Source organism: Lygodium microphyllum, unplaced genomic scaffold (assembly GCF_053477565.2).
Source record: "Lygodium microphyllum isolate KBCC unplaced genomic scaffold, Lygodium_microphyllum_v1.1.10 scaffold_49, whole genome shotgun sequence".
NCBI classification, from domain to species: domain Eukaryota; kingdom Viridiplantae; phylum Streptophyta; class Polypodiopsida; order Schizaeales; family Lygodiaceae; genus Lygodium; species Lygodium microphyllum.
Window position 1 is genome coordinate 303,550 of NW_028229532.1, and position 11,538 is coordinate 315,087.

The window sequence follows — 11,538 nt, forward strand, 5'->3', positions numbered from 1 at the left end:
TGGAAACTTTAGAGGCAAGGGGAGCTCTAAAGGAAGATGAGAATAAAAAAATAGAGGTTATGGAAATTTTGGTATTGTTTATCATTATTGTGCCAGCAAAAGAGGTCATATTGTAGCCCATTGTTATGCTAAGAAGGATGATGTCCATAGTGGTGAATTATAACAAAAATATTATGCATCATCCACGCATCATCTTTAAGATAGAATGAAGGAAAAAATGAGTGTTTGTTTGTTATACAATATATGATGAATGTTATTACAAGAAAGGGGACACAAGATGATATATGGTATGTCAATTCAGGTATATCTAATCATATGACTAGTCATGCTAAATGATTTTGAGAGATGCAAGATCTACAAGATCCAGGTTATGTACAAATAGGTGATGATTCATGCCACCCAATTTTACACATTGAAAACATTTCCTTATCCTTGCATGATAGCCAGACAAAGAGTCCATTAGACATATTACATGTTTTATCCATCACAAAGAATTTAGTGTTTCTTGGCCAAATGGTAGAGCAAGGATTGTGGGTTTAATTTAATACAAAAGGTTGTTTTGTAGAATAGTTTAATTATAAGTGCATGTTGGTTACAAAAGGAAGCAGAGTTAGGTGCATATTCACTTTATATGTTGGAATTTTTGCTATGAATGCTAATATGTATACTAAAGGAAAAGGACAGGTTGCAAACATTGAAATATGGCATAAACATATTGAATATATAAATGTGCAAAGAATGTAATTAATGAAGTCTAAAGGATTGATTACAAGGTTGTGTTCTTTTAGAGTTGTAGAATTTCATAAAGTGTGTGAAGCATGTAAGTTTGGTAAGTAGGCAAGATAACATTTTTCATAGGATAGAGATGTGAGAAAAACATACTTGATGTTATATATATAGATGTTTGGTGATACCAAGTATTTTTTAAAGTTTATTGATTGTTCAAGGAAGCCATGGGTATGTGATATATTTGAGGACTTCAAAACTTTTAAGGCTACTCTTGTAATAGAAATAGGCTTGAAACTTAAGTGCTTGAGATCAGATGGAGGGGAAGAATACATATCTAATGATTTTAATGACTTCTTGAGGTTTTAATTGTTGAGATATTTGTAATCACACCTACTTCAATCCCTTTGTGAGGAGCAATGAGGGCTCAGGACCAGAATCCCATAAACATAGTAGGAGAAAGTACTACCACTCAAATCCTATAAAGCATTGTACTTGCACTCTTTTTCTAATGCAATGATAGTACTCTTTTCTTTCCAGTAAAGTGTCATGTCACTGTCAATACACAAGATAATGTGTATGAGTCCAAGTCTCAATCTTGGAATCTAATTCACTTATGTAACAATTTTTCCTAGTCAGGGTCAATGTCTTCATGAGTTTCTTTTTCCTCTTTCAACCTCCATAGCTTCCGCATTTGCCATGCTCTAGATCCTGCGTATTTCACATCACTGAATAAAGAGGTAGTTTACTTACTGGCAGGTATATCTCATAACAAAATGGGGTTGCAGAACATTCATATTATAGAAGTTACATGGGCATTGATGGTTGAAAAGAATATACCAAAATATTTTTGATCAAAAGTTATTCATACAATTGTCTATATTTTAAATAGAGCTCCCAGAGAGCTATAATTTGTGGGATGACCCTTGAAGAATGATTTATCACAAGAAGCTTGATGTATCACACTTGAAAGTATTTGGTTGTATTGTATATGTTTATATGCCAAATGAGCTTAAAGAAAAGCTTAATCCAAAGGCTAAAAAATGTATTTTTATTGGATACTCTCTAGAGAGAAAAAAGAGTATCATTGTTATAACCCTATCATAGATGAGTTTAAAGGAAGCACAAATGTTATTTTTTATGAACTCAGAAGTTGGTATGCATCTTGAGGCAATGCATTGTATGATGATGATGATCACGGTAGCTATAAAAAGAAACAAAAGCAATAATCACAAAGTCTTATTGGACTAGAAACATAATATAGTACTACATCTATAGTTCTTGGTTTGGGAGACTAATGAGTCACCCCATATCTTCAGGTGGATCTACAAGTATTATAGATAAAGACAAAGGGAAGAAGAAAGTGCCAGATGGTAATGATGCATCTACTAATCATTTGGGATTTGAATTTGGAGATTCCAATGGTTTAGAGAGTTTTGGATGATAACCTTCATATTTCTTCAATCAGGATACTAGGTGTATAGAGAGCATGTGGTAATGTAAAGGTTCCACTGAGTGATCCAATGATATGCAGGTCTAGCAAGGTCAGATAACCTATTAAAAGTTTTGATTTTGAAGGTTATGTAACTCACCACTATGCTTATATGGTGAAGGTGGTTGAGAATATTAAGCCCACTTATTTGAAGATGTTGTTGGCCATGCATATTAGGATGAGGAGATGGATGCATTAGAAGTCAATAAGACTTGGGATCTAGTACCATTTTCTAAGGGCAAAAAAGCAATTGGCTGGGTTTACAAAATCAAGCATAATGCAGATGGTTCTATTAGCATGTGTAAGGCTAGGCTAACTGCAAAAGGTTATGATCAAACATATGGCATAGATTATGAAGAGATATTCAGTCCAGTTGCTAGGATCGCAACTATAAGATGTATGATTGCTAGGATGGACTTTTTTATGAGGCAAGTAAGGATATATAGTATTTGGATACATAGATGTAGATTAGGATGGTAGCATGTCTGATAGAAGATCCACCAAGTAGATTCATGTTTTTCTTTGGTAGTGAAATAGTTACATGGAGCAATAAAACCAATCTCTAGTTGCTTTATCAGAAACTGAAACTCATCTACATACATCTCACAGACCTCATGGCAAACTTATTGTCAACGTAGTACCTTGGATGCATGTTGAATACATCCGAGATCCACTACATATGAGAGCTTTCCATAACTGAAGGAGTGGAAGTGCTATCTCTTGGAATACTACTCAATCCCTTGATTTGGTGGGTCTGAGGCACCTAATTGCAAGCCAAAGCTTGGTGCTAGTGCTAATTTTTAATCTCAGCTGAGAAATTACAGCATATGTCTTCATAGAGTGAGATGGACTTAAGGAATGATGATGCTGCTTAGTATGAGCATTCACATGGGAAAGAAGGAAATGCAATGCATGGACCTTGGACAAGGCTCAGACCATGGATAGCAAGCTAAAAATGTTGTTGTTGGGCAAGATGCATGGCCTTCGGGCATAAGGAGATTGATGACCAACAAAGTGAAGAGGAAATTAATGACCAGTTCAAGAATCGGATGAGGATAGCAGCAAATCTATTTGGTCAATTGGCGAAGGCTCCTCAATTTACCCAATTTTTGAATGCTCCAAAGAAGGATAGCAAAGGCATGAAGAAGAAGACATCTTCTACACCTTCGGGACAACAAGATGCACCAAAGATAATGCCAAACCCTTCATTTTAAGCTCCCAAAGATGCTAATGAAATAAAATGGTTGGTACCTACGGGGCAAGGCATGCAAATGCAAGGCCATCATGGGGCACCCACCAATCCAATGGATTTTGGACAGCCAAGCATGCATGCTATGATGGAGTAGTCAGGATATTTTGGTGGAAGCATGATTTTTCATGCTATGGTTGGACAAGGACCACATACGGGAATGTATGGCACAAATCCCTATGGTATGAAGTAATCAATGCATGGTGTGCAAGGCCCAATGTATTCATGTATGCCTAGAAATATGCAAAACCCTATGTATGGCAACATTGGCTTGATACCTAGGGCACAAAGTAGCATCATGTTTGGTACTACATCTGCACCCTCAAATGCTTATGGGGCTTTGGTGTTGGTTTTGATGTAAATTCAACTAATGCACCCTTTTTGCAGTAGCCTGTTGTAACGTGTCCCCTAGAATCATCTAGGACACGTCTTGGCAGTCCATCGGAAAGGATGTCTAGAAAACTCCCCCCCGGCACTCCCATGGAATGTTACGGGTTTTGCAGTCTAGGTCTTCCCACGTCTGCCACGTAGCGGAAGTATCCTGGCCGTTTCCCACTTAGGATTGACCGGAATTAGAGTTTTCCTGTTTGGTCATTAGCTAACAACAACTAGCGTCAGACCCAAGCGAACTACTTTACGCAGAAACGCCAGGTCCGAAGCGGGTTCACGCTGCACTTGGTTCAAGGAGAATGGGAAACGAGAGGGATGCAAGGCTCAACCTCTCTGCCATAAGGCATAGTCCCATTCCGTTCCCCTAAAACAGCGTAAATCGGGTAAGACGTAACTCTAGGTTATCGCTCTCATTATTCGCTTTGATAATGATGATCATCCCGCTGTTCTTCGAGATTTTTGAGAAAAGTTCCCGGCTAACCGGGACCACCCAACCGTAGGACGGACCCATGGCCCATCCTCCGCACTTTCCTCAGTTTGTTTTAGTTATGTAATTATCTAACACATTTAATTTGACATATAGCAATCAGCTTCTTTAATTAATCCTGTTAATCACTGGTTCCTTCACGTAATCTTATCACGTGACATAGAAAAACAATATTAGACAAATTCTTTATTATCATTTCATCATTTTATCTTTGAAATACAAGGAGTTCCGCCCGTAGGCTTGTCCATAATCCGCCCGAAGGCTATCCAGTAATCCGCCAGGGATCACTATTCCAAGCTTCTGCCCGTAGACTAGTATGCGGGCCTCGAGATCCAATCCCGAGTCACGTTAGCCTCTTGTGCAGGACTCGGAAGGCGAGGGATTTACGGCCAGAGCCCCCCTGGCACCCAAGCGTCCTCCTGCTCCAAGTAGAGCTCAACGGAAAGACCTCTCGCGGCGGGTTCGGTCCACGTTCCCGGCGCGGTCAATAACCCCCTTGGTTAGGGTCAGGCAGGCAGTCGGGGGTAACTGAAGCTGCCTCTCCCTTCAGGCTTTCAACCTGAAGCATTAGATATCATTTCATCCCTTAGTTCTTTGAGCAAACAATGCAAACAGTGCTTCCTAAACTGTTACAAGCACAATCAATTCCAGTGGTCGTTTAATTTGCCAACTGATTGATCATTTGCGTCCAAGCAAATACCTAACTTCCCTTAACTTGGCAAATTATCCCAATGAGGGTGATGTAACAGGATGACTACTCATCCCCTTGCAAGTTAAACTTGTGCAAGACCCTGCCAACCTCATTCCAAGGAATGGCAAAACTTTTCTTGTGATCAAACCACAAGGCTATGCGACGTTGCAACTTGTTGCACAAGTGTCGCCTCCATTCCAAGGGATCATTTCACCCATTGAACGGTGTTTTCTGGTCAAAGAATTATGTTTAGACTCGAAATAGGGTTTAAGGTGTCTTCTTACTCAACCCAATCCTAATTGCACTAGACCGACAACATTCGGTCCTAGGGATTCCAACTCAATCCAAGTTCTAGCATTAGGTCGAATGATCCTTAGGGTAGAAACCCTAGATCATTATTTGCGTGCGCGTCCTATTGACTCAACATTCCGGGAAGGTGGGTAGGACCTTTGGGTTTGAGGACTTTGACTTGGCGTCCAGGTACGATACTTGGCTGCATTTCTGACGTGCCAAGCCCTAGCTAGTACTTGAGGTTTTTATTGAATCGGCTAATTATGCCTATACGAAACCCTAATATACGAAACCCTAACAGTCATGATACCATAAATGACTTGGGTAAGTTGACCTACTTGTCTTATGACAAGGACAATTCTTTCCTAGAGATGATAAACTTGATCTAAAGTAGAAAAATAGTTGCAAAATGTTACAATACATGTAAACATGTAATTCATTATTTCTACGCACCATAAGATCCGCAATAGCCCTATCCCTTTTTTTTGCTAAAGTCAAAAGGGCATGATAATTTGAAGAATAACTTACATAGGGCCTACTAGGATTTTCATCAAGGAATGAAATTTGCGAAAGTATAAGTGCGACCTTGGATACAACAACATTGTGAATGAAGTTCATGCAATACTAAGGCAAGTGTCGATTTAATCTATTTGCAAGCATCTTTTCCCATGCAACTTATATAAGATCGGGGTTCTTTTTCATGCCGTGCAACAGAAATTAACACTTTCCTCATGCGAATCCTAACGAAGGGAGTTATTGCAAAAATACCCCTTTCCTTCATGACCAATGCACTTAACAATTTCCTCTTTAACCCTAGGCAATATGTGGCTTTCCTTTGAAAAATGCACGACAAGACAATTTACTATTAAGGTCGTAAGATGGATGGACAAATAGCGTTTATATTGAAAATACCAATTTTTCCCAATTGCATTTAACTAGGCTAGGTGAATTTGAACATGCACGGGTGCTTCTTAATCCGTGGAGTCGTCATGCTTAATGCATTACTTTAGTATGAAATCACAATAGAGAAAAAATAAACCTGGGTCTATGGGCTCGGGGAGATGTCCACTTGAATGCTAGGAGAAGAACCTCCCGCAGGCGCGCCTTGCGACTTCTTGGGAGCCATCATTAGCGTGCTTACGGACTTCCGGTTTGCCTTTACCCTTACGTGATCGATGAGTCTTCTCCAACCGTTGCGAGCAGCTTCAAGATCTTTCCCCTTTTCCCTCGTACGCCGGAGATCCTTCCAAAGTGCGGATCCTTGAGAGTACCGGGCTCGCGGGTTTTTGGGCTTATGGAAGGCCCGGTTTTAAAACCGAAAAGGTCGCGTAGGACCAAGGCTTATGGCCTTATCCTTAGAAGCTTCTTAAAGAAGCTTTTAGGAAGCTTCTGGAGATCAACGACGTCGGGGGGGGGAAGGCCCAATGATTGGGAAGAAAAAGGCGCCGAGGACAAGGGAGAGGGCTTGATGGCGATGGCGAGGATGGGCGGCGGCCTGGTGGTCTCCAGCAAGGCGGCGGTGTCCTCCTTCTCTCCCGGCGTCGACAGCACTCCACCCTCCAACGCGGCGATGGCAGCAGCCGTCTGTCCTCCCCTCCTCCTCTTCAACACCTTAGCGGGTGTTTATATAGGCATGGGGGGGGAGAGAAGGGCTCCACCACGTGGCCCCCTGCATGGGTTCCCCCCTCCCCATGCAGCCCACGACTCCTCCAAGTCCCATCCCCCCACACTCCCTCTCCTCCAGCCGTGCATCGGCTGGGGAAAAGGGGTAAAAAATAAAAAAATTTGCCTTGATAATATTCAATTTGCCCCTCCCAAGAGGGTGTTTACGTGCGATTTGTGGGTTTGAATCCTCGGGTTTGCTTTGCCAATGCGGAGGTCCCGACTTCTCACACGTAGGTCACAGATTACACTGCCGGTAATTCCAATATGACAGATAACCTTTGCACGAGGTTTACGCAGTGTGCGGGAAGTCAATTTTTCATGAGTGGGAATATTACATTCTCTCCCCCTTAGAAGGATCGAGATGTTCTCATCTCGAGATAAACTGGGGATATTGAAGGTTGAGAGAGCTTTCATCCATCCAGGTAGCATCCTCTTCGGGATAATCTTTCCACTGGACGAGGCATTCCTTCAAGGTTCTAGATCTTAACTGTCTCTCCCTAACATCTAAAATCTTATCCGGTCTTAGTTCAAGGACTCCTTGGCTAGGCATTACAATTTGTTGGTCATCAAGTACATGATTAGGGTTGGGTACATATTTTTTTAAGAGACTAATATGGAATACATTGTGAACTTTTAGGTTATCCGGAAGTTGCAATTTATAAGCATTGGGTCCCAGGCATTTGAGGATTTTATACGGCCCACAATACCTTGGACTTAGCTTCTTGCATTCTCCTAGAGATAGAGAACTCCTTTTAGGGCGTACACGAATGAAGGCCATGTCTCCTTCTTCGAAGACCCTCTCTTGGCGTTTCAAATCCGCATATGCCTTTTGTCTATCTTTGGCTGCTTGTATGTCTTGTCTTATTGACCTTATTTGGTCATCCATGTCTTCCAACATTTGTCTTGAAGCTTCAACTCTTAGGGTTGGATCAGAAAAGTTTAGGGGACTTTGACAATCATGACCATACAATGCCTGGAAAGGGGTCATTTGAATGCTCTGCTGGTAAGAAGCATTGTAAGCAAATTCTACTAACGGCAAGTACTGAATCCACCTCTTCGGCTCTCGACAGCAGTATTCCCTAAGCATATCCTCAATGATTTGATTTACTCGCTCTGTTTGTCCATCCGTTTGGGGATGGTAGGCAGTGCTAAAACAGAGTTGAGTTCCAATAGCTTCAAAGATAGCTCTCCAGAAGTGTGAAGTGAAGAGAGAATCTCGATCGCTAATGATCCTTCTAGGTAACCCATGTAGCTTGAATATCTCCTTGATAAACACTCTTGCAATGTCGGAGGCTTTATAGTTTGTCTTTACTGGAATCAGGTGTGCAACCTTAGTAAGCATGTCAACTACAACCATAATGGAGTTATATCCCCCTTGGACTTGGGGTAAGCCCACCACAAAATCCATACTGATGAATTCCCATTTCATTTGGGGAATGTCAAGTGGTTGCAATTTTCCTGGCATCATGACATGTTCAGCCTTGATACGTTGGCAAGACAAACATTCAGTGACATATTTGAGAACGTCACCTTTGAGCCTCTCCCAATGGTAGCTCTTCCTAACTGCATTAAGAGTTTTTGCATAGCCAGGATGTCCTGCGAAAGGGGAATCATGAGCTTCCCATAATATCTTCTGCTTAAGTGACTGGCTTGTTGGTATACACAGCCTTGTTCTGTAGTAGACAAGTCCATTATCAATGGAAAATTCCTGATACTTAGCTTGTGACTTCCGATTCTGCTCCTTGGTAGATATTTCTTTTATCATGGTTTGGTAGGCCAAATCATGGCATGCTTCCTCTCTAGCTAGTTCGAGTATAGGGTTGCTTGGCATAGATACCTTTGTAGCCAGAGATCTGGCCGTTGATGGATTCTGCAAGATTAGGGAATTTAGGAATGCTTTGCGACTGAGTGCATCGGCAACTACATTCTCTTTTCCTGGTCGATACTTGATTTCAAAATCATACTCCTCCAATACTTCAATCCATCGACGTTGCCTCATGTTGAGCTCGTTCTGGGTAAAAATCCATTTGAGACTCTTATGATCGGTTACTAGAGTAAACTTGTTACCCAACAGGTAGTGTCTCCAAAGCTTTAGAGCATGGATGACAGCTAATAACTCCAGATCATGCGTGGCATAATTCTTTTCATGACTCTTCAATTTCCTTGAAGAATATGCTACTGGATGACCTTCCTGCATAAGTACACACCCCAAGGCAAGAATGCTGGCATCAGTTACTACCTCGAACTCCTTATTGAGGTCAGGAAGTTTTAGAATAGGTGCTGATACCAAACATTGCTTCAATTGGTCGAAGCTATTTTGTTCGGGAGTTGACCATGTAATAGCAGTCTGCTTCTTTAGTAAGTCGGTAAGAGGTGCTGCAATCAAAGCATAGTTTTTGATAAAGACCCTATACCATCCTGTCAAGCCAAGAAAACTACGTATTTCTTTGACGGATACTGGTATTGGCCATTCAAGCACATCTCTGACTTTGGCTGGGTCTACTGATATCCCTTCTGATGATACTATGAATCCTAGATATTCAATCTGACACTTGAAGAATGCACACTTCTTCATTTTTGCATACAGCTTATGTGACCTCATTGTCTCAAGGACAATCCGAAGTTGAGGTTCATGATTTTCTTCCTGTTTAGAATAAATTAAGGTGTCATCGAAGAAGACAAGCACGAAATCATCAAGATATGGTCTAAAAATATCCTGCATTAATCTATTGAAGGTGGCAGGTGCATTTGTAAGCCCGAATGACATAACCAAGAATTCAAAGGGCCCATATCTTGTATTGAAGGCCGTTTTTGGAATATCTTCATCCTTGATCCTGATTTGATAGTAACCTGACTTGAGATCAATTTTGGAGAAGATCTTTGCACCTTGAAGGCGATCAAGAAGCTCATCTATTCTAGGAATAGGATACTTGTTCTTGACTGTTGATTGATTCAACCCACGGTAATCAATACATAGTCGAAGTGTCCCATCTTTCTTTTTCTGGAATAGTACTGGAGCTCCCCATGGTGAGTTGCTAGGCCGGATGTAACCCTGATCTAACAGTTGCTTGAGTTGTTCCTTCAACTCAATAGCTTCTGGTATGGACATTCTATAAGGTCTCTTTGCAATTGGCGCAGCTCCAGGCATTAGCCTTATTTCATGATCAACTTCTCTTGGAGGTGGAAGTTCAGTTAATTCCTCAGGGAATACGTCAGCGTATTCCTTTAGCCAAGAGGGTCCCTCACGAGACTCTTGCCTTTGATCTAATTTGTTGAGTTTGATCAGGTAAACAAGTAATCCTTTTCTAACCCCTTTTATGATCCGCGATACTTTGGCTAACTGGATTCTTGGCACTCCTGCCTCACCTTGAGTTGAAACAAACTCTCTTTCAGAGTTTCGAAAGGAAACTTGACCCTTTCCACAGTGGATGTGGGCGTCATTAGGCTTAAGCCAATCCATCCCGAGTAGACACTCATGGATACCTAAATTCATGACTCTGAATTTGACTGAGGTTTTCTTTCCTCCCAGAAAGAACTCTTCCTTAGTAGTTTGCCTGGTACAAGTTACCTCACGACCGTTTGCCAATTCCACAAGTAGGGTAGGTGCTTCTACTGTGGCTATTCCTAATCTTTTAGCACACGCTGGTGAGATAAAGGAATGTGTACTGCCACAATCAATCAAGGTTTTGAAGTCTTTACCTTGATAGTCCGACGGTGTTTGAATCACCGAGAACTGGCGATTCGGCCCCTTCTTGTGTAAAGCGGCATGGACTGTCGCTCTTTCGAATTTCGCTTCCATAGTCGGATCTTCCTCTTCTTCTGCTTCACATCTTTGCCTATTGGTAATGCAGGCAGTTCTTCCTCTTCCACGGGTGGCGGCTCCTTGACCGCGGCCTGCACCTTGACGATGTCCCTCGCTGAGCTTGGGACATTGCCTTTTGAAGTGACCGAGTTCGTTGCAGTGGAAACATCGGAGGTTTCGGCCATTACTGTGAGTAGGAACAAAGTTGTTGACGTTATTTGTCCTTGCTTTCTTCCTTTGTCCCTGATTGTGGCCTTGAACTCTCTTAACTTGGGGTCTGAATGCTCCTCTGTTCGGGTCGCTATAAGACCAATTTTTAATACCCCTTGGTCTAGCTTGCACTTCCTGAATTATAGGTGCCGCTCGAATGAGTGCATCCTGAAGATCTGATGGTCGCATAGATTCGAGACGAGTATTTACAGGTGGATTTAAGCCCGCGCAAAATTTGGACACCTGCTCCGTCGTGTCCATTTGTGGCGCATACTTTAAGAGTGAGACAAATTTAGAGTAGTAGGCGTCAAGGGTGAGTCCTAACTGTTTTAGCTCATAGAACTCATTCATTTTCTGTGTACGATATGCAGGTGGCAAATATCTCCCCTGCACGGCTTGCTTTAACTTCTCCCAGGTAACGGACCCCTCTGAAGTCCCTTGATCCCTGCACCATTGTTTCCACCATAGTCTAGCTTCACCGGTGAGTTTTAATTTGACGAGCATGGCCTGATTGGTAGGTGCAGTACCAGCTGCT